This window comes from Dermochelys coriacea, chromosome 8 (assembly GCF_009764565.3).
Source record: "Dermochelys coriacea isolate rDerCor1 chromosome 8, rDerCor1.pri.v4, whole genome shotgun sequence".
NCBI lineage: Eukaryota > Metazoa > Chordata > Testudines > Dermochelyidae > Dermochelys > Dermochelys coriacea.
The window spans coordinates 68,984,997-69,006,424 of NC_050075.1; positions in this window are offsets into that span (position 1 = coordinate 68,984,997).

The following is a 21,428-nucleotide window of genomic DNA, read 5'->3' on the forward strand; positions in this document are numbered from 1 at the left end:
GTACTAGGATCTGCTGTACTTTCTGCCCCTGTACTGGTGCAACCCGGTTTAAGAGATTCTTCTTCATTATGAAGTAGGGTCCTGGTCCCTGGGTTTTCCCTTCCACGAGGACCCCATCTATTTCCGTCACCTCCTTCCTAATGTTGTCGTACCGTGGGTCTTCAGCCTGGTCCCGTCCAAAATTTCCTCTCCTGGGGATAATCTGCCCGAAATCTAGGGGGCCAGTCTTTGTTGCCTTTGCTGGTTCAGAGGTGTTAGGGTGTGGGTCAGACTCGGGTGCTTCTCCCTCCTGGGTGGCCTCCTTTTCAGCTGCTCGGGTCTGCCTACCTACGATAGCGACCCTCTGGCATTGGGCCAGTATTCAGGTTCCCAAGGCCTTAGCTGCCCTTCTTTCCCTTTTTGCCTTTCTACGCTGTCTGGGAGTGGAGAACAAATCTGGGGATATTTCAGAGAAGGTTGGGAGTTGACAGTCTACTGTGGATTCCTCACTACTTTCAGGGCTTCCCCCTTTCTCCAATTCCCTTACCGGGAGTAAGTCTCCAAACCCTGGGAAGTCCCTCCCTGTGAGCACTGGGTATGGGACTTTAGGGACTACACCTGCAGCTAACTCAGTAGTGTTCCCCTGAATCTCGATTTTTACTGGGATGGTGGGGTAATAACCAACTGTCCCATGGACGCATGTTATCCCTGTACGCTTAGCCCACAGCAGCTGACTACGCTTCACGAGCTTCCCTGAGACAAGTGTGATAGCACTCCCTGAATCAACTAGTGCCGTGGTCTCTACCCCATTTAGCTTCACTGGTCTAGTGAACATATGTGGGGTTAGTGAGATGCGCACAAGGTGGATTAGGGAGCATGAGTCTGCCCAGTTCCCCAGGTTACACCGCATAGGCTCCTCAGCATTGGGACACTGAGCAGCTATGTGTCCCCACTCCCCGCAGGCATAACATCTGTATGGAGCCCTAGGTGTTCCCCGGTCTCTTGGTTTGGGTAGTCTAACATCACAATCCTCTTCCCCCTCAGTGCTCCGACTCTTTGTGGCTTCTGGTGGTGGTGGTGGTAGTGGGCCTTCAGCCCCTCTCTTTTTCCACCTGGATTCTCCTGGTGGCCCAGTCACCCAAGCTCTAGAGCTTGGTGCTGCTAGTTTAACCTGGGGTGCTTCTTCCTTAACTGGTCAGGTCAGCTCCCTCACCGTCCTTCGCCTTTCTACCAGTGCGACAACCTCGTCGTAGGTGGAGGGTTCGTTCTGGCTTACCCAGGCTTGAAGGTCCGGCAGTAGTCCTCTCATGGACCAGTTGATGACCAGAACCTCTAGTATCTCCTCCGGACTCCGGGACTCAGTTCATAACCACTTTCGTGCAAGATGGATGAGGTCATATAATTGGGACTGCGGGGTTTTGTTTTCCTGGTACCTCCACTCATGATATCACTGGACCTGCACTGCGGTCGTTACACCAGATCTGGCCAGGATCTCTGCTTTCAGTTGGGAATAGTCTGCCGCAGCCTCTTCAGGCAAATCATAGTAGGCCTTCTGGGCCTCCCCACACAGGAATGGAGCGAGGATGCCAGACCACTGTTCTCGGGGCCAAGCCTCCTGCAGGGCTGTCCTCTCAAAGGCCAGGAGATATGCCTCTACATCATCCTCCCACGTCATTTTCTGCAGCCAATTGCTGGCCCGAATGATCTGCGTCCCATCATGGCTGCGGTTCAGCTCTGTAAGGGCCTTTACCTGGTTTACCAGTTCCCGCAACATAGCCTGCTCTTGAGCAGCCTGGTCCATCAGCAGGCGATTAGTCTCTTGTTGCAGCCGCACTGACTCCTGTTGGGCGGCTGCCTGAACATGAGTAGCCTCCTGCTGGGCAGCCATGGCTTGTATCAGTGCCCGCACTACCTCCTCCATTGTGGTGAAAAAAAAATAAAAATAGACCCTCTTACCTTTTTATTTTTTTTTTCCATTCCAAACACCCACCTTCTTCTGCCACGCTGTGGACACCAGATCACGCTGCTGACACCAGTTGTGACAAAGTTCCTGCTCTAACTTGGTGGGTCTTGCGCTTATTGGCAAATTTGCTCACCTTGGAGCTTCACGGCAGCTCTCAGCTTGGCTGTTTTTCTAATTTCACAGTCTAGGTTGACGACTCCTGTGTCTGACCAGGAGTTGGGAGGATTTGGGGGGAACCCGGGCCCGCCCTCTCCTCTGGGTTCCAGCCCAGGGCCCTGTGGAATGCAGCTGTCTAGAGTGCCTCCTGGAACAGCTGTGCGACAGCTACAACTCCCTGGGCTACTTCCCCATGGGCTCCTCCCAACACCTTCTTTATCCTCACCATAGGACCTTCCTCCTGGTGTCTGATAATGCTTGTACACCTCAGTCCTCCAACAATCTGCATTCTCACTCTCAGCTCCTAGTGCCTCTTGCTCCCAACTCCTCACATGCACACCACAAACTGAAGTGAGCTCCTTTTTAAAACCCAGGTGCCCTGATTAGCCTGCCTTAATTGATTCTAGCAGCTTCTTGATTGGCTGCAGGTGTTCTAATCAGCCTGTCTTAATTGTCTCCACAAGGTTCCTGATTGTTCTGGAACCTTCCCTGTTACCTTATCCAGGGAAAAGGGACCTACTTAGCCTGGGGCTAATATATCTGCCTTCTATTACTCTCCTATAGCCATCTGGCCTGACCCTGTCACATCCACCTGCATAGCTACGAGTCCTGGATCGAGTCCGCTAGGCACTCCATGATGCTTATAAGTCGATCTGTGCTTTGCTGCCGGAGCTCCGCGCTTTTGTGACAGCACTCCTCATTCTGCTGGCGGATCCTCCTTTCACTCTCCCTCCACTCCTGTGGTTTTAGATTCTCATTAAGGGACTGCTGCATTACTTCATGCTGCGTGTCTTCTTTGCTTCTATGTGGCCTCTTCCTAATTCTTTGGAGTCTTTCGGCCGGTGATAACATGGAGAGCTGAGATCTCAAGGTTGCATCTGTAAAGGCAAAATGCAACATTTAACAGAGGCAGCATTGTTTACACCAGACTGAGCAATGATTTCCCTGTACTTAAAGGCAAGCACAGTGTACACAATAGCAGAATTTGCCCATCCCAAAGTGAACACACATAATCCACGGGAGCCCCAAAATGGTGAATAAGCACAGGGTCAAGGGGAAGTGATTGTTTCATGGCCATACTGTCCTCTAGGTTTCTGTACCTTGGGGAGAGCCAACAGCGGCAGGGGGCCCCTATGCTGAACACTGTCCCCACATTTTCCACAGGAGTTCATCCTGGAAGATATCTCGCTGCTGAGGGTGACCTGGGAAGCAAGGAAGGGTCTTCTGCTACAATGCGGCTTCCACCCGGGCTCATATGCTACTTGTCTGTGTGCAGCAATGGTCCCCGCGCCCCTCATGGCACAGTGGTGCAGACGTGTTAGCCTGACTGGGACAAGGACTACAGTAGATCTCCCAAGAAACCTGCGCAAGAGTATTGCCCAACTTCTGGATGAGACCTTTGAAAAGATCACTGAAGCTGATTACTACGATGTGAGAAAGCACATCAATGCCCTATCCTGCATCTAGGCATGCATGCAGCCCTAACCCTTCTCTCCCCAAGAGCCCGCACCGAATAACTTCCTTCCCAAAATAAAAACCGTTTACTGGGCACCTCCACTGGTGTTCGTCCTTCCCCAAGCACCAGCCGCCATGACTGGCTACCTTCCTCCTGGCTTAAGAACTGCTCCTGGCTGTATGCATCTAGGGATTCTGGGGGTTCTTTCTCAGCACCCTCAGTCCCGCTTCCTCGTCCTCCTGCCTTGTTGAATTCGACTGTGAAGTGTCCATGGTGGTACTCGGAGTGGATGTGGGATCACCCCCAAGTATCGCATCCAGCTCTTTGTAGAAATGGCAGGTTGCGGGAGTAGCACCAGAGCAGTGGTTTACCTTGTGGGCTTTGTGGTAGGCATTCTGCAGCTCCTTCACTTTAACCCTGCCCTACACTGCATCCCGGTCATGGCCCCTTTCCATCATGTCCCTTGATATCTGCCCGAAGGTATTGTAATTCCTATGGCTGGAGTGCAGCTGGGACTGGACAGCTTCCTCTCCCCAAACACTTATGAGGTCCAGCACCTCACCATTGCTCCATACTGGGGATTGCCTGGTGCGTGGAGGCATGGTCACCTGGAAAGATTTTCTGAGAGCACTCCACGCCTGGCTGAGCAAACAGGAAGGGGATTTTCAAAATTCCCAGAGAATTTAAAGGGCGGGTCTGACGGTTGGTCATCTGAGGGCAGGGCAGTAGAGTTCAAAATGTGATGACCAGAGTGGCTAGAACAGGCATTGTGGGACACTTCTGGAGGCTGATCAGAGTGCACTAACAGACCAGGGTGTCCACACTGGCATTGCGGCGCTCCAGTGGGGGCGCATCAAGCTTTATTCCACTCGCTGAGGTGGAGTACCAGGAGTGCTCTAGCCGCGGAGTCCAGACACTCTATGTGCCTTGCCAGTATGGCAAGTTAGGGCACCCGAGGCTGCTTTAATGCACTCTAACTCACAAATGTAGCCAAGCCCTTAGCTAGAAAGAAAGAAAGTTAGCTGAGAGACTGCCACGCCATCTCCATTTGGTCTGAAGAAGCCCAAATGTGTTCACCTTCAGGATTTAATACAACGTCTATCTATTATATCTGATTTTAGGGTGTGCTAAGGTTTGGTAACTTATGGCTTATTGTTATCTTATATATTCAAATTACCTTTTGGCTTATCTAGTTCTGAGATGTGGGTGAGCAGGATAAGATGCTTGATTTACTAGTTTGTTTGTTTATTAAGAATTGTGGTTTAAAGTTTTTCAGTAGAACCCATCATCTGGGAAAGGTGCTTTTAGTTTATATAAAAGTAGAAATAATCAAATGTAATAAATATTCAAATAGAACAAAGTAATATATTGTGTTAAATTATCTTTCAGAAAATTGGGATAATTAAGTTTACTCAGAATCAGTTAAAAAATAAGATTTTCCACTGATTCACCAAATCTAATATCCTAAATCCAGGAATGGCCAATACTTGATACTTCAGAGAAAGTTGAAAAAAGTTATTACAATGTACATTTCGTGAAACATTCTCCCCTGTCCCTAGATACTCATCTTTAGACACCACAGAAAACAATTTGGTTACCATTATTTTAGCATGCTTGAGCAAAAAGTTACTATACTGCTATAACTATTCAGTACTAATACTCACTGGACTGACCCTTAGCTTGTGCCAAGATCACAGCCTCGGTAGCTATAGCTTGAGACTAAACATTTAATATATTGTGTAGGAAAGGGATTGACAAATTTTGGAAATACTTGATGATCTGAATGGATTATGCAAAGAATATAAGGAAATAGCACAGCTACCACATCAACCAATAAACTATTTTATGCTATTTAATCCAGTTATTTTCCATACACTGAAAGAACATATGATCAAAACAAGTGGCCACAGCAAGAAAACCACATTTGCTGCTACTCTCCATCTTTCTGTTCTTTTCTCTGTGGTCTAATTGTGGAAGGTTTAAATGAACATTAAGTGTTAAGCACCTATAGAATTGGCAAAATACCATTCCTTTTCCCACCCCAGTTCAATTAAAATAGCTCATTACAACATTTATTTGGAAAGCAACAGATGTAGTTTTATTTACAACACACTTAAACACAAGTACAATTCACAAAGTGAGAAAAACCTTTTATCACTGATAAATTATTCCTAAGTGATTTTGCTAGAAAGCATTATTGTTAAATGAGAATAACATCTCATTCCAATTGGTAAGCTACCTACAGGTATTCAGTCTTGAATAGCTAATTGTTCTTTTACTCTAACCCAGGGGTGGGCAAATTTTTTGGCCTGAGGGCCACATTGGGGGATAGAAATTGTATGGTGGGCCATGAATGCTCACAAAATTGGGGTTGGAGTGCAGGAGGGAGTGAGGGCTCTGGCTGGGGGTGCGGGCTCTGAGGTGGGTTGGGGATGAGGAGTTTGGGTGTAGGAGGGTGCTCTGGGCTGGGACTCTGGGGTTCAGAGGATGGGAGGGGGATCAGGGCTGGGGAAGGGGAGCAGTTCCGGCTGGGGTGCGGGCTCTGGGGTGGGGCTCGGGATGAGAGGTTTTGGGTGCAGGAGAGTGCTTTGGGCTGGGATCGAGGGGTTTGGAGAGTGAGAGGGAGATCAGGGCTGGGGCAGGGGGTTGGGGCATGGGGAGAGACTCAGGGGTGCAGGCTTCAAGAGGCGCTTACCTCAAGCAGCTCCCGGAAGCAGCGGCATGTTCCTTCTCCAGCTCCTACATGGAGGCATGACCAGGTGGCTCTGCATGCTGCCCCGTCCGCAGGCACCGCCCCTGCAGCTCCAATCAGAGCACGTAGGAGCCAGAGCGGGGCCGTGACCTGGTTTCCAGGAGCTGCATAGTGCGGCCCCCTACCCTGCGCCCTCGCCAGAGCGTGGAAGCGGGGCTGAGCCGCATGGTGTTGCCCCAGCTGGAGCACCGAAGTGGGGCTGAACTGTGTAGTGCAGCCCCCAGCCGGAGTGCCGGAACGCGGCAAGCCCCAGATCCCGCTCCCCAGCAGGAGCTCACACTCCAGCCTATGGGCCATAGTTTGCCCTCCCCTGCTCTAACCTATCATCCATTTGCCCTACCTGCCACAATGAAAGTATGTCTTGACTGGAAATACTGAAAAAAAGAATCTTTCCTAATGCAGAAAGGAAACTATGTAATGTAATGTTCAAAATAGATTACAACAAAAGATTACTTCACTACCAGTATTAACAAAGTCCTAAACCATAGCATAGCCCCCCCCAATTCCTCTTCAGTCCCCCCCATTCTTCTGTTAAACTACTACTGTCCTTAAAATGTTGTGTAAATCTAAATTAGAGCTATCATTGCCAATAATGGATACATATAGACCAGTTGGGTGATATAAATCAAGGCATTATCTCACACCTACACTCATAATTAATTATCTTTTCATTGATCTTCCTTCTGTTCCAGTCTATTTCCCTTAAATGCCTCCATATGTTGTATGGCACAAAACAAAACATACTTTAACAACATCTTGATATATACAAGATTCTGCTTAGTTTGAGTTATGAAGTCCATGAAATTTAGCTCTCCCAACTCATGTCATTATAGACTCCACATTGCCTAAAGGAGTGTTATCAGTAAGATAGTACCTCGTGCCCTTTGCACTTCAGTGCAGTTTGAAGAGCACATAGAACTCTTTCTGACAGGTGTCTATCTTCACCATTAATGAGTGAGATGAGTTTTCTTTGAGGTTGGAGTGCCTATAAAGAGTAAAGCTTCTAACCAGTGAGAGAAAATGTTCACCCTCTCCTTTTCTCATCGCTACCTACTCAGTATGATGCTGAATATTTTTAAAGATTCCAGAGAAAGCGAACAGCCCAAATACTTGAAATGTAAAAGGTACCAACCTGCCAAGTGTTCCGCTGTATGTGTGATGCTCACTCACTGGTTCCCATCCCCACATATTTCCTCTGTTTTGTTGAAATCTCATACTCCAAACAAGAAATGAGCAGGATGTTCCCTCTTCTCAGGTGTCTGGTCCTAACATACAGTCACGATCACAGGTGGTCTGTGTAGAAGAACTAGCTGGAAATGAAATGGTAGTCAGCAGTTCCTAAAGCAGTGTTGTGCAGCAGAACGGTGAGGGAAGGAAAATGCTGTGGGGGAAGGGGAAGGGCTTAGGGAGAAAGGAGATGTTGGGGACACGCAATGGAAGGACAAGAAACTAAGAGAGCACAGTAAAAGGGGAAGTTAGGAGAGAAAAGAAGGTGAATTGGGCAAATGGGAGACAATAGGGGAAGCGAACCAATGCACAAAATTTCCTAGGGAGAGATAGATCTTCCCTTTGGCCCCATAATCAAAGATTGATTTCACTCACTCCTCCTCTTAAGCAGTTCTTTGTAACTGGGTTGCTCTGGAAGTGCTTTTCTGCACGAAGGGATCTGAAGAAATCTACATTACAAACAGGTTTTCATTTTCCTGTTGGATGAATTTTTCAGATCTCAAAGGGAAAACAATCATATTTTAGTTTATGCTGCTGTGGAGTGGACACACAACTATAAATCATCTTCCAGCCAATTTAAAAGCAGCCTGGTAGACTGATACTTCATCAGAAAGTGAGGGTGTCTCTCTTTGCTATTCGTGACCCAGCATCACAACTTCTCATTGCTTCTTCAGTCAGTCACATGGGACATACAACTCTAGATTCAATAAAGGACATAAATAAAATTTACAGACAGCCTCCATGGTACAAACAGTGAATAAGACAAGATTTACTTGTTGTTTCCTAGGCCTGGTCTACACTACGCATTTATGTCAGATTTAACAGCATTAAATCAAATTAACCCTGCACCCATCCACACAACAAAGCCATTTTTTTCAACATAAAGGGCTCTTAAAACCGATTTCTGTACTCCTCCCCAACGAGTGGATTAGCACTGAAATTGACATCGCCATTTCGAATTAGGGTTAGTGTGGACACAATTCGAAGGTATTGGCCTCCAGGAGCTATCCCACAGTGCACCATTGTGACCACTCTGGACAGCACTCTGAACTCGGATGCACTGGCCTGGTGTACAGGAAAAACCCCGGGAATGTTTGAATCTCATTTCCTGTTTGGCCAGGCGAGCTCATCAGCACAGGTGACCATGCAATCCCAGAATCGAAAAAGAGCTCCAGCATGGACTGAACGGGAGGTACTGGATCTGATCGCTGTATGGGGAGATGAATCCGTGCTATCAGAACTACATTCCAAAAGACGAAATGCCAAAACATTTCAAAATATCTCCAAGGCCATGAGGGACAGAGGCTACAGAAGGGATGCAACACAGAGCCGCATGAAACTTAAGGAGCTCAGACAAGCATACCAGAAAACCAAAGAATCAAACGGACGCTCCGGGACAGAGCTCCAGACATGCCACTTCTACACTGAGTTGCATGCAATTCTAGGAGGGGACATCACCAGTACCCCACCCCTGTTCGTGGACTCCGATGATGGGGTACTCTCCACCATGCCTGAGGATTTTGCGGACGGGGAAGATGAGGAGAAGGAGGATGAGCTTGAGGAGAGCACACAGCACACCATTCTCCCTGACATCCAGGATCTTTTTATCACCCTGACTGAAATACTCTCCCAACCCAACCAAGCCAGAGAAGGGACCTCTGGTGAGTGTACCTTTTTAAATATAATACATGTTATAAAAGCAAGGGCTTTTTAATGATTAAGTAGCCCTGAGGACTTGGGATGCATTTTTGGCCAGTACAGCTACTGGAAAAGTCTGTTAACGTGTCTAGGGATGGAGCGGAAATACTCCAGGGAAATCTCCATGAAGCTCTCCTGGAGGTACTCTAAAAAAAGCCTTTGCAGAAGGTTTCTGGGGAAAGCAGCCTTATTCAGACCTCCATGGTAGGACACTTTACCACGCCATGCTAGTAGCAAGTAATCTGGTATCATTGCATGACAAAGCCTGGAGCGTATGATCCCGGTGTTTGCTGGCATTCAAGCAACATCCGTTCTTTATCTCTCTGTGTTATCCTCAGGAGAGTGATATCGTTCATGGTAACCTGGTTAAAATAGGGGAATTTAATTAAGGGGACATTCACAGGTGGCTGTTCCTACTGGGCTGTTTGCATGTGGCTGAAAAGAAATCGTCCCCACAGTTAGCCACGCGGTGGGAGGGGGGGCCATTGGCGCTGAGCTGTTCGTATTTGGCTAGCATGGATCTTCCCTATACCAGCCACGTGGTGGGGTGAGGGGTAAAGTGATCATCCCAGAGAATTGGATCGGGGGGTGGTTAGTTTGGTTTCTGCTCCTGCACGTTGACAGGAAAACTGCAGCACTAAATGGCCAACTCAACGTGCTTTGCTTGGTATGGGAGAGGAGGGCACTGCTGTTATGAAGGTTGCAGAAGCCAAAAGGCTATGGCTTACCATGGCTGCCTGCAAGCTGAATTCTGTTGCCCAGCACTGCGTGTGTGATCTCTAACACCAAAGCCGCAGGCACTCAATATAAGATGCAAAATGCAACCTTGTACCAAAATCACATGTTCTATGTAAAGTGAATAGTGTTGTTCACCGTGAAAGAGTATAGCCATTGTTCTGTAAAATGTATCTTTTTAAATACTTCACTCTCTTTTTTTCCTCCACCAGCTGCAAATGTTTCAAGCCTCCTTCCTCCGTCCCAAACGCTATCTCAGATAAGGCTGCGAAAAAAACACACGCCCGATGAAATGTTCTCTGAGCTCATGCAGTCGTCTGACACTGACAGAGCTCAGTAGAACGTGTGGAGGGACACAGTAGCAGAGTACAGGAAAGCGGCCGATGAATGTGAGGAGAGGTGGCGGCAGGAAGATCAGCGGAGGCAGGATGCAACGCTGGGGCTACTGCGGGATCAAATGGACATGCTCCGAAGCATCTGGTGGAGGTTCAGGAAAGGCAGCAGGATCACAGACTGCCGCTGCAGCTCCTGTTTAACCGCCCTCCCTTCTCCCCAAGTTCCATTGCCTCCTCACCCAGACACTCAAGAACGCAGATGAGGGAGGCTCCGGGCACCCAACCACTCCACCCCAGTGGACAGCCCAAGCAACAGAAGGCTGTCATTCAACAAGTTTTGAAGTGGCCTTTTCCTTCCCTCATACCCTCCTCCCACATCCCACCCGGGCTACCTTGTGAGTTATCTCCCTATTTTTATAATCAATTAATAAAGAATACATGTTTTTTAAACGATAGTGACTTTATTTCCTTTGCAAGCAAGCTGTGATCGAAGGGGGGAGGGCGGGTGGCTTACAGGGAATTTAGAGTCAACCAAGGGGGCGGGTTTTCATCAAGGAGAAACAAACAGAAGTGTCACACAGTACCCTGGCCAGTCATGAAAGTGGTTTTTAAAGCTTCTGTGATGCGCAGCACTTCCTGCTGTGCTCTTCTAACCACCCTGGTGTCTGGCTGCATGTATTCAGTGGCCAGGCAATTTGCCTCAACCTCCCACCCCTCCATAAACGTCTCCCCCTTACTCTCACAGAGATTGTGGAGCACACAGCAAACAGAAATAACAATGGGAATATTGGTTTCGCTGAGGTCTGAGCGAGTCAGTAAACTGTGCCAGCGACCCTTTAAATGTCCAAATGCACATTCTACCACCATTCTTTCTCAGCCTATAGTTGAACAGCTCCTTACTACTGTCCAGGATGCCTGTGTACGGCTTCATGAGCCAGGGCATTAAGGGGTAGGCTGGGTCCCCAAGGATAACTATAGGCGTTTCAACATCCCCAACAGTTATTTTCTGATCTGGGAAGAAAATCCCTTCCTGCAGCCATTTAAACAGACCAGAGTTCCTGAAGACGCGAGCGTCATGAATCCTTCCTGGCCATCCCACGTTGATGTTGGTGAAACATCCCTTGTGATCCACCAGTGCTTGCAGCACCATTGAAAAGTACCCCTTGCGGTTTATGTACTGGCTGCCCTGGTGGTCCGGTCCCAAGATAGGGATATGTGTTCCATCTATAGCCCCAACACAGTTAGGGAATCCCATTGCAGCAAAGCCATCTAGTATGACTTGCACATTTCCCAGAGTCACTACCTTTAATAGTAGCAGCTCAATGATTGCGTTGGCTACTTGCATCGCAGCAACCCCCACAGTAGATTTGCCCACTCCAAATTGATTCCCGACTGACCGGTAGCTGTCTGGTGTTGCAAGCTTTCACAGGGCTATCGCCACTCGCTTGTGAACTGTGAGGGCTGCTCTCATCTTGGTATTCTTGCGCTTCAAGGCAGGGGAAAGCAAGTCACAAAGTTCCATGAAAGTGCCCTTACGCATGCAAAAGTTTCGGAGCTACTGGGAATCATCCCAAACCTGCAACACTTTGCAGTCCCACTAGTCTGTGCTTGTTTCCCGGGCCCAGAATCAGCGTTCCACAGCATGATCTCCAAATTGCTGGGGATCATGATTTTAGAGAAATCTGTGTTCATGTCCTCATCACCACGCTGCCGTCGCCTCCTCGCCTGGTTTTTCAGGTGCTGGTTCTGCATAAACTGCACGATAATGTGCAAGGTGTTTACAATGGTCATAACTGCTGCGGTGACCTGAATGTGCTCCATGCTTGCCAGGTTATGGCATCTGCTCAGGCAATCCAGGGAAAAGGGTGCAAAATGATTGTCTGCCATTGCTTTCACAGAGGTAGGGAGGGTTGACTGATGAAATTTACCCATAACGACCCGAGACAAATTTTTGGCCTCGTCAGGCATTGGGAGATCAGCCCAGAATTCCAATGGGCAGTGAGGACTGCGGGAACTGTGGGATAGCTACCCAGAGTGCACCGCTCGGAATGTCGACGCTTGCCACGGTACTGTGGACACACACCACCGAATTAATGTGTTTAGTGTGGACTCATGCACTCGACTTTATACAATCTGTTCCCAGAAATTGACTTCTGTAAAATCGGAGTACTTTCATAGTGTCAACATGGCCTTAGACACTACATCAAGACACCGCTGCATATAGTTAAATGGAACATATTTACTGGAAATGGGCCTGCTATCCACTGGCAAGATTTGAATTTCCAAAAGCAACTGAAACATTCAGGCCCTGGAGTATTGAAATGCTGTTATTTTGTAGTATGTTTGAGATGCCTTATAATTCACAGTTAAACTTAGAGGTAGATCTGTTATAATTTAGGTGGCAGAATTAAGTTTTAAGAGAACCAAATTGTCATTCTTAATTACTACAACAGTGTTTTCAACTCGTGTGCATGTATGTATTACAAGTCTTGCAAAATTTGATGTTTTTCATAAAGCCCCAGCTGCTAGAGATAAACTGATTACATGAGGATCCCTGCTTTCATTTTTCTTTTACAGGTAAGTTTCTAGTTCTCATGGTTGCAGAGAAAAGATTGAAAATATGACTCAAGTGCACCTTATAGGCTCAAAAACTTGAAGTCAGACTAAAAGAACCCAAAATGTATTGTACTTGAAAGTCTTATGATATCTAAGTCAAGCTTGTGGCTCATTATTTTGTCATGTTTGCAGTTGGCAATACTGCTACAAATCATTAGAATACTGATCTATGCCATGATCCCGTATAACTGAATTAAATTGTATTATTTGAGTGAATAAAGTAACCTGACTTTGGCCGACAGTGGGTAGTTGACTAATACTCTGTCCACACATATTTGAAATATTAAAAAAGATAATGAGTACTTAAGCAAATGAATCACTCTGAATTTCATCATGGTAGCAACTGAATCAATAAAGAAGATGAATTATAGGCATCCTGGTTTGCCCCAGGAAATTCTCCATTTAATGTGGTTATAAAATATTTTAAAGTTGTGGTTTAAAATCTTTAGTCTTTGATACTGACATACAAAATTATAAAATGAAGGACTCAATGACAGTGCTTTAAATATACAACTAGAATTTTGTTGTTAATTATAAGATTTCCCCAAAGAACTTGAAGAACAAAATGTCAGTGACATTTGGTGGATATCTGGGAGGTGAAGAGGGAAGAGGAATCAACAAAACATCACATCAGTTCTAACACCAATCTAAACTCAGTGCACTTTGTTCCTGTACTCTTATTCTGGTATGTGCCTGTTTCTAAAACAAGCTATGTCAGTGGCTCTGCGTCATAAACATCGTTCTCTTTCCCACAATTTATATTCAAGGACAAAAAGAGCAAACAGATTACGTTTGCCCATCTGTTCATTTTCTAATCAAAGACCTTTGAAGGTCTTTTTTTCTTGTTGATTCCAGTTGAGAGTGAGAGAGCCTGCGCTCTTTATTTTTTTTCATATGGGCTCTTTAAATGTTAAATTACTACTTATTTTGATTGGCTTTTTTCAATAAAGCATTATACACATCAGATTCACTAGGAAGCTGTTCCCCGACAAGATAAATATGAGCCAGGGCATATTAAAAATTTCAAATTGCCTGGAAGCAGTCTCAAAATTATTTATTTTATTTTCAAAATATACATCAAGCCATTAAGTGAAGCACCAAGGCATCCTACACATCAAGAAAAAAATAATTACAGAATAGAACAGACCCTCCTCTTCACTACCATCACCCCTCAGCACAAAAGCCCTATTCCTTAATATTAGTGAGCATCAGTCAAAGGCTTTTTCCAGTGAGTTCTTCCCGTATTGTGCTCTGAAGTGCACCAGATTTAGATTATGGCAGATCACTGGAAGGAACTTTTTTCCAAAGTTATGTGTCTTTTGCTGAGATGCGCGGCTATCAGTTAAGGAGAGTATTTATAGTGAGTATAGTATTTATAGCTCCTTTGGTAGAATAAAAGGGAAGAATACGCTCTTACATGGCAGGGTGCTAAACTTCTTAGGGGTCACGGAGATTTCATCCAATAACTTGATCTGCACTTAAGAGCAAAAAGGTTGCAAAGCAGGTAGTGCTGATGTTATGTGCCTGAGTGGGACATGCCAATGTGAGGCAAGCTATTCTGTGCTTCCTGAAGGTTCTGAATCCTTTTCAAACATAGTCCCAAGTAAAGAATATTTAGTATGTAGCTAAAGTTTCAGAAATGGCATGCAATTTTGGGTGTTTCAGGTTCTTTGTGCCTATCCTGAGATATGTTGGATCTGATTTTCAGAGGTGCTGAGCACCTCTGGTTCCCAGAGATTTCAGCTGGAGTTTTGGGTGTTGATCTCTTCTTAAAAAAAATCAAGCTGCAAATGTATCAAGTTAGGCACCCAGAAACCTTAGCGATTTGACCTTAGATTTCAGTGTTTAGAGAACAAAAACCTCAAACTTTACAAGTTTGGAAAACACCCTTTACTCATCTCAGGAAGCAATGTGCCTGATTTGTTGCCCTGTGTAGTCATGTACCATTGTGAAAATGGGTGTAAAAATGGTACCATTCTGATTTAGTAGCATTTTGCATCCACTTTACATTGGTATAAATGACAGTAAAAGGCCCTATGTCATTTACCCTTTTAAAGAGCCATTAAAATCTATGAGAAAATTCTCAGGCCAACTGTCTGCATCACCACCATTCAGATTAAACAAATTAATATCTCCTCTGCAGAGAATCATTGTAATGATTTGAGGGAGGGTGGAAAAAGACAATGAATATTACTATAAAGGACTAAGCTTGAGGGGAAAAGTGTTAATAAACTAACAGTATACTTTTTGTTTCTTTATTTAGGCATGCCAAGTAATTGTAAATGGGTTCCCCCTGTTTGTAGAGAAATATAAGTCCAGGTTTGAAAAAGAGCTCAGCACCCATTCAGGCACCTAAAAATGGACCACATTTTCTACAATTCAGCTCATGTATAGGCATGTACATTAAGGGGCCATGTGGTGGGGCATCTGCCCCACACTGGCAGAAGAGGGGTTAAAGCAGCCTCAGGGAGACTGCGCAGGAGGCAGCCAATTAGGAAAGGAAAGTAGAGACAGCTAGTTGGGATAAGGGTTAGAGAGAGACAGCCAATCAGGGCCAGGCTGGGCCATATAAAAAGGGCTGCTGACCAGAAAGGCTTCTGTCACCCTCTGGAGTTTGAGGTGGGAGGACTGGGTGCTCTAAAGGAGGGAGAAGAGACAGCACCATGGTCAGAGCAGTGCGGGTGGGTCAGGGGAGCATGAGTGAGCTCCCAGTTGACCGCTGCCAGACTGGGGCCCTGTTACAAGGGTGGAGAAGGTACTAGGACTGTGGGGAAATGGCCTAGGAAACAGATGGTGAGGGTTGGAAGTGATGCAGTGCATGACTGCTGCCTCCCCCCCTTTAACCACAGTTGCCACTGACATAGGTAGCTAGACCCTAGACTGCAGCCTACCACTGAGGCAAGTGGCTGGACAGAGGACTGTTGCCACCCTGCCCCCCAGAAGGGTGGGGGGAGGGGAGAGAACCGAGTGGGGCACAGCTGGAGGGCTGTGTCCAGAAGAGGACTCCGCAATCCTGAGAGTGACACAGGTATTGACAGAAGCAATGACAGCGAGAGGCCGCTAGATGAGGGTGCACTGGCGAACCAGAGCTAATTCCCAGGATAGCAAGCAGTAGGGGCTGCAGTGGTGAGTTGTGCTCCATCACAAGCCAGATTTTCAAAAAAAATCACCACCCAGCAGACCTCATTGTTTTGGGATCTGCTAGGTGCTGAGGACTTTTGAAAAGCATCCCCCAAGTGTAGAAAAATACTCTTTGTGCTTCTTGGTTGAAGACGCAAACTGTCATTTACACAAGAAGCTACACACACAAACTAGGCAAGTCTTTCTTATATTGTTCATTTAATTATACAACATTTCTCTATTCATTTGAACAACATGGGCTCTAACAACACCATGCTAGACTATCTAAATGCTTGGATAGATTCATGAAGGAAGAACTTCATTTATATTTCAGTAGCAGTAAGTTCAAATACTTTTGACATAGTAGCTTTATTATAATTATTTTTGTGTCAAATCGATTTCTAGAATTGTTTATATACCTGTAATGTACTTTTCTACTCAGATTCTGCATCAAGATAAACCATTTCTACCATAATTTTTTGAAATTAAAGCAACAGTCACCATTTTCTTCTGCTGGAAAGTCCCTATATGAATGGATCAGCCTTCAAGTCCTGCCTCTCAGCAGCTATTCCCCCAGCAAGTTCCCTCCAAACCATGTCAAGAAGGCTGCCATAGATAGAGAAGCCATTTTCATGTAGTTTTGGCAAGTACTTGCACATTTTCATAGGTACAGCCCTATAGGATCCATTTGCCCTCAGGTTGTCATTTCCAGTTGCCAAGATACTGCCATCACAAAGTAGCAGATGTCAAACAGCTCTGTTAATCTAATTTGGTTAAACTTGCCTCCGTAGCAACAAGTGTTTCCACCTCATTCAGCTAAGGGAGCTGTTAACATTGAATTAAAATTGGCAATCTAGTAAACAACACTGTTCACTGTTGTAAGATAAAGTCAGTTTTCAGGACATTTTCTGTGCATATGCAGCTTGATATGTGTTAGCAAATGCATTTTGTTTGAACTCTGTACTAAATTCCCTTTTTGCAGCCACTCTACCTTCTCCTTATACTTCAGTGCCCTCTTTTAAAATGAGAATTACATTTGCAAGTAGGCATTATAAGGGTTAACTGGGCTTAGGTCTTCCTGAGAGCAACAGGTGTAATACTTACGCACATATGTAATCTGTGAAGATGAGAAACATCCATGAAATGTAGATTAGGGTGCCATCTACCTGTTTTATTGTTGCCATTCTAGTGCATGCTCTCCCTTTCAACATAACATTTTAATTAAGGCTATGTTTTAGTCACGGGTATTTTTAGTAAAAGTCATGGACTGGTTACAGGCAGTAAACAAAAATTCATGGCCCATGACCTCTCCATGACTTTTACTGAAGATACCAGTGAATAAAACTGGAGGTGCTGCCCGGGGCCCCCGTGGGTGCTGGGGAAGGGCAGCCTGGCTGCTGGGGATGGGGGGGAAGCAGGCAGAAGCGTGAGGCACAGGACCCCCACTGATGCTGGGTGGTCCCGGCTGGAATTGTTCCCACAGGGGAGCTCATTCCTGCCACCCTGGAATGGCTACACAGGAGATCTTACAGCAACACAGCTGCAGCGGTGCCGCTGTAAGTTCTGTAGTGTAGCCATAGCTTTAGAAATGTAGGTTTGGAATCTAATCGAATCCCCTGCACTGAGGCAGGAATAAGTATTATCTAGACCATTCCTTACATTGTGTTTGTCTAACCTGTTCTTAAAATCCTCCAATGATGGAGATTCCACAACTTCCATAAATTTGTTCCAATGCTTAATCACCCCGACAGGAATATTTTTCCTAATGTCTAACCTAAATCTCCTTTGGTGCAGATTAAGCCCACTACTTCTTGTCCTATCCTCAGTGATTAAGGAGGACAGTAGTTTACTATCCACCTCTTTACAACTTTTATGTACTTGAGGACTGTTATGTTCCTCAGTCTTCTCTTCCCCAGACTAAACTCTCTTTTTTTTTTCAGTCTTTCCTCATAATCATGTTTATAGACCTTTATCATTTTTGTTCCTCTCCTCTGCACTTGGTCAAGTTTCTCCACATCCTTCCTGAAGTGTGGTGCCCAGAACTGGGCACCGTACTCCGGCTGAGGCCTTGTTAGTGCTGAGTAGAGTGGAAGAATTATTTCTTGTCTTGCTTATAGCACTCTGGCTAATATATCCCAGAATTATATTCACTTTTTTTTTTTGCAACACAATTACATTGTTGAGTCATATTTAGTTTGTGTTCCTCTATAACCCCCAGATCCATTTCTGCAGTATTCCTTCCTAGGAAGTCATTTCCCATTGTGTATTTGTGCAACTGATTATTCCTTCCTACTTTACATTTGTGCTTATTGAAATTTATCCTGTTTATTTCAGACCATTTCTCCGGTTTGTCAAGATCATTTTGAATTCTAATCCTGTCCTTGAAAGCACTTTCAGCTTCTCCCACCTTGGTATTATCCCCAAAGTTTATGTGTACTCTCTATGCTGTCATCCAAATAATTTATGAAGATATTGAATAGAACCAGACCCAGGACAGATCCTGGCAGGACCCCACTTGAGATATACTTCTAGCTTTATTGTGAATCCAGTGTTCCCTCTAATTTTTCCCACTCGTGTGAAATGGATTTTGTTATGTTCACCACCTCCATATTGGTGCACATAACAAAATTAATGTGGTGGGGTTGGGAACCGGTGGGGAGGGCTTGGGGTGCAGGCTCTGGGGTGGGATGAGGATGAGGGGCTCGGGGCTGAGGCAGAGGGAGTTCAGTGGGGTGAGGGCTCTGGATGGGGGTGTAGACTCTGGGGTGGGGCTGGGGATAAGGGACTCGGGCTCAGGCAGAGGGTTGGGGTGTGGGGGGTAGGGCTCCAGCTGCTGGTTCGAGCTCTGGGGTGCGGTCGGGAATAAGGGCCTTCAGGCTGGAGCAGAGGGTTGGGTTGCGGGCTCTGAGGTAGGGCCGGGGATAAGGGGCTCAGACCTGGGGCAGAGGTTTGGGGTGTGGGGGGTTGAGGGTTCTGGCTGGGGGGGGCTTGAACAGAGGGTTGTGAAAGAGGTTGTGAGGGTTCCAACTGGAGGTGAGGGCTCTGGGGTGGGGGGGATAAGAGGTTCAGGGAGCAGGAGGGGGCTCAGGGCTGGGGCAGAGGATTTGGGTTTGGGGGATGAGGGCTCCAGCTGAGGCTGTGGGCTCTGTGCTGGGGCCAGGAATGAGGGCAGTGGTGAGCTGGAGCCGGTTCGCAGGAACCGGTTATTAAATTTTGAAGCAGTTTTAGAACCGGTTGTTAACCCGCTTCCCTGCAGGGGGCGCTGAGGCTTTGATGGGCTCCGGCGGGGAAGTGATGTAATTCCTCCTCTGGCCACCGGGGGCGCTGCGCTGCGGGAGCCATGTGGGCTGCTGCCTGGCCCTGGGAACAAGCCCTGTTGCTGCTGCTGCTCCCCTGGCCCTGGGGCTCCCGATGCTGCCTGGTGGGTCCCCGGCTGCTCTGCTGGGCCTGAGCTGCGTCCTGCTGCTCTCCCCATGAGTACCCACCACCCTGCCCACAGCCAGCCCCTGCCTCCAGCTGCCCCTGCCTCCAGCCACCCCCGCACCCACTGCCCGCAGCCACCCCCGCATCCCCTGTCTCCAGCCACCCCTGCCACACCCCCTGCCCTGCCCGCAGCCAGCCCTGCACCCCCCCTGCCCTGCCTGCAGCCAGCCCCTACCTCCAGTCAGCCCCTGCCCTGTCTCCAGCCAACCCCGCACCCTTCTGGCTCCAGCCAGCTCCGCACCCTCTGCCCTGCCCACAGCCAGCCCTACACGCCCTTGCTTCCAGCCAACCCCGTACCTCCTGTCTCCAGCCAGCTCCACAGCCAGCCTGCACCACCTTGCCTCCAGCCAACCCCGTACCCTCCTGTCTCCAGCCAGCCCTGCACTCCCTGCCTCCAGCTAGCCCTGCCCCACGCCCCTGTCTGCATCTGGCCCCACGTCCACTGGTGCCCTACAGTTCCCAGGGCAGTAACCGTGCACACCTGATTCAATGAGGGGGGCAGGGAGCAGCTGGGACCCACACATGTGCACACCCTAGGGTGACCAGACAGCAAGTGTGAAAAATCAGGACAGGGAGTGGAGGAGGGGGTAATAGGAGCCTATATAAGAAAAAGACGCCAAAATCGGGACTGTCCCTATAAAAACGGGACATCTGATCACCCTAGCACATCTTCAGGGAGTGGCAGGGACCCACACATGTGAAACGGAGCTCATTTCTAGTTCAGGCCCATCTTTTTAAAAAGAACTTTAGGCAGGGTTAACATACATCCATGTTTTCCTGGACAGGTCATGTTTTTTGGTTCTTAAATTGCCGTCCGGGAGGAATTTTTAAATTTTAAAAATTCCTCCCGGGAAAATACAGACGTATGGTAACCCTGTTGGTACAAAAAATACATACCGTGGCACATCCCTTAAATCAGAACTTTTTATAGGGAACCGGTTGTTAAGATTTTGGCAGCTCATCACTGGATGAGAGGTTTGGGGTTCAGGCTGCTTCAGGGCTACGGCAGGGAAAAAGGATCCCCCCCCGGGGTCTCTTTCCCCGCACAGCACTTGGGCTCGGGGTGGGAGAGGCATCTCTCCCCCAGCTGCAACAGGTCCTGGTTTAAGTAGTTCTAAAATTTCATATTTGAGTTCAAAACACTTGGGTGAATACCAGCCGGTGAGTTATTACTGTTTAATTCATCAGTTGATTCCACAATTCTCCTCATTGACACCTTGATCTGGGACAATTCCTCAGATTTGTCCCTCCCGCACAAAAAAGAATAGCTCAGGTGTTGATCTTCTTCACATCCTCTGCAGTGAGTAGCGATTCAAAGAATTCATTAAGCTTCTCCGCAACGGTTTTCTCTTCCTTGAGTGCTCCCGTAACACTGTAATTGTACAGTTGCCCCACTGACTGTTTGGCAAGTCTTCCTCCTTTCTTATGCATCTTTTGCTGGTTGCTCTTCAAATTCTTTTTTCTTTCTTTCTATAGTTCCCCCTTTTGAAGTTAAATTCTACCATGGTGGGTTTCTTTGGTATTTCTCCATCTCCTCTCTTCTCTCCCCCCCCCCCCATGAGGAGGCTATATTTATTAAATTATGGTTCAGCTATATTCACCTCTTGGACCAGATCCTGTGCACTGCTTAGGACTGAATCAAGAATTGCCTGTCCCTTTGTGGGTTCCAGAACTAGCTGCTCCAAGAAGCAGTCAGATAACGGTGTCAAGAAATTTATCTCCACATCCTGTCCTGAGACGACATGTTCTCAGTCAATATGGGGATAACTGAAGTCCCCCATTATTATAGTTTTCTCTTTTTGTAGTCCAATTCTGGGCACCACATTTCAGGAAAGATGTGGACAAATGGGAGAAAGTCCAGAGAAAAGCAACAAAAATGATTAAAGTTCTAGAAAAGATGCCCTATGA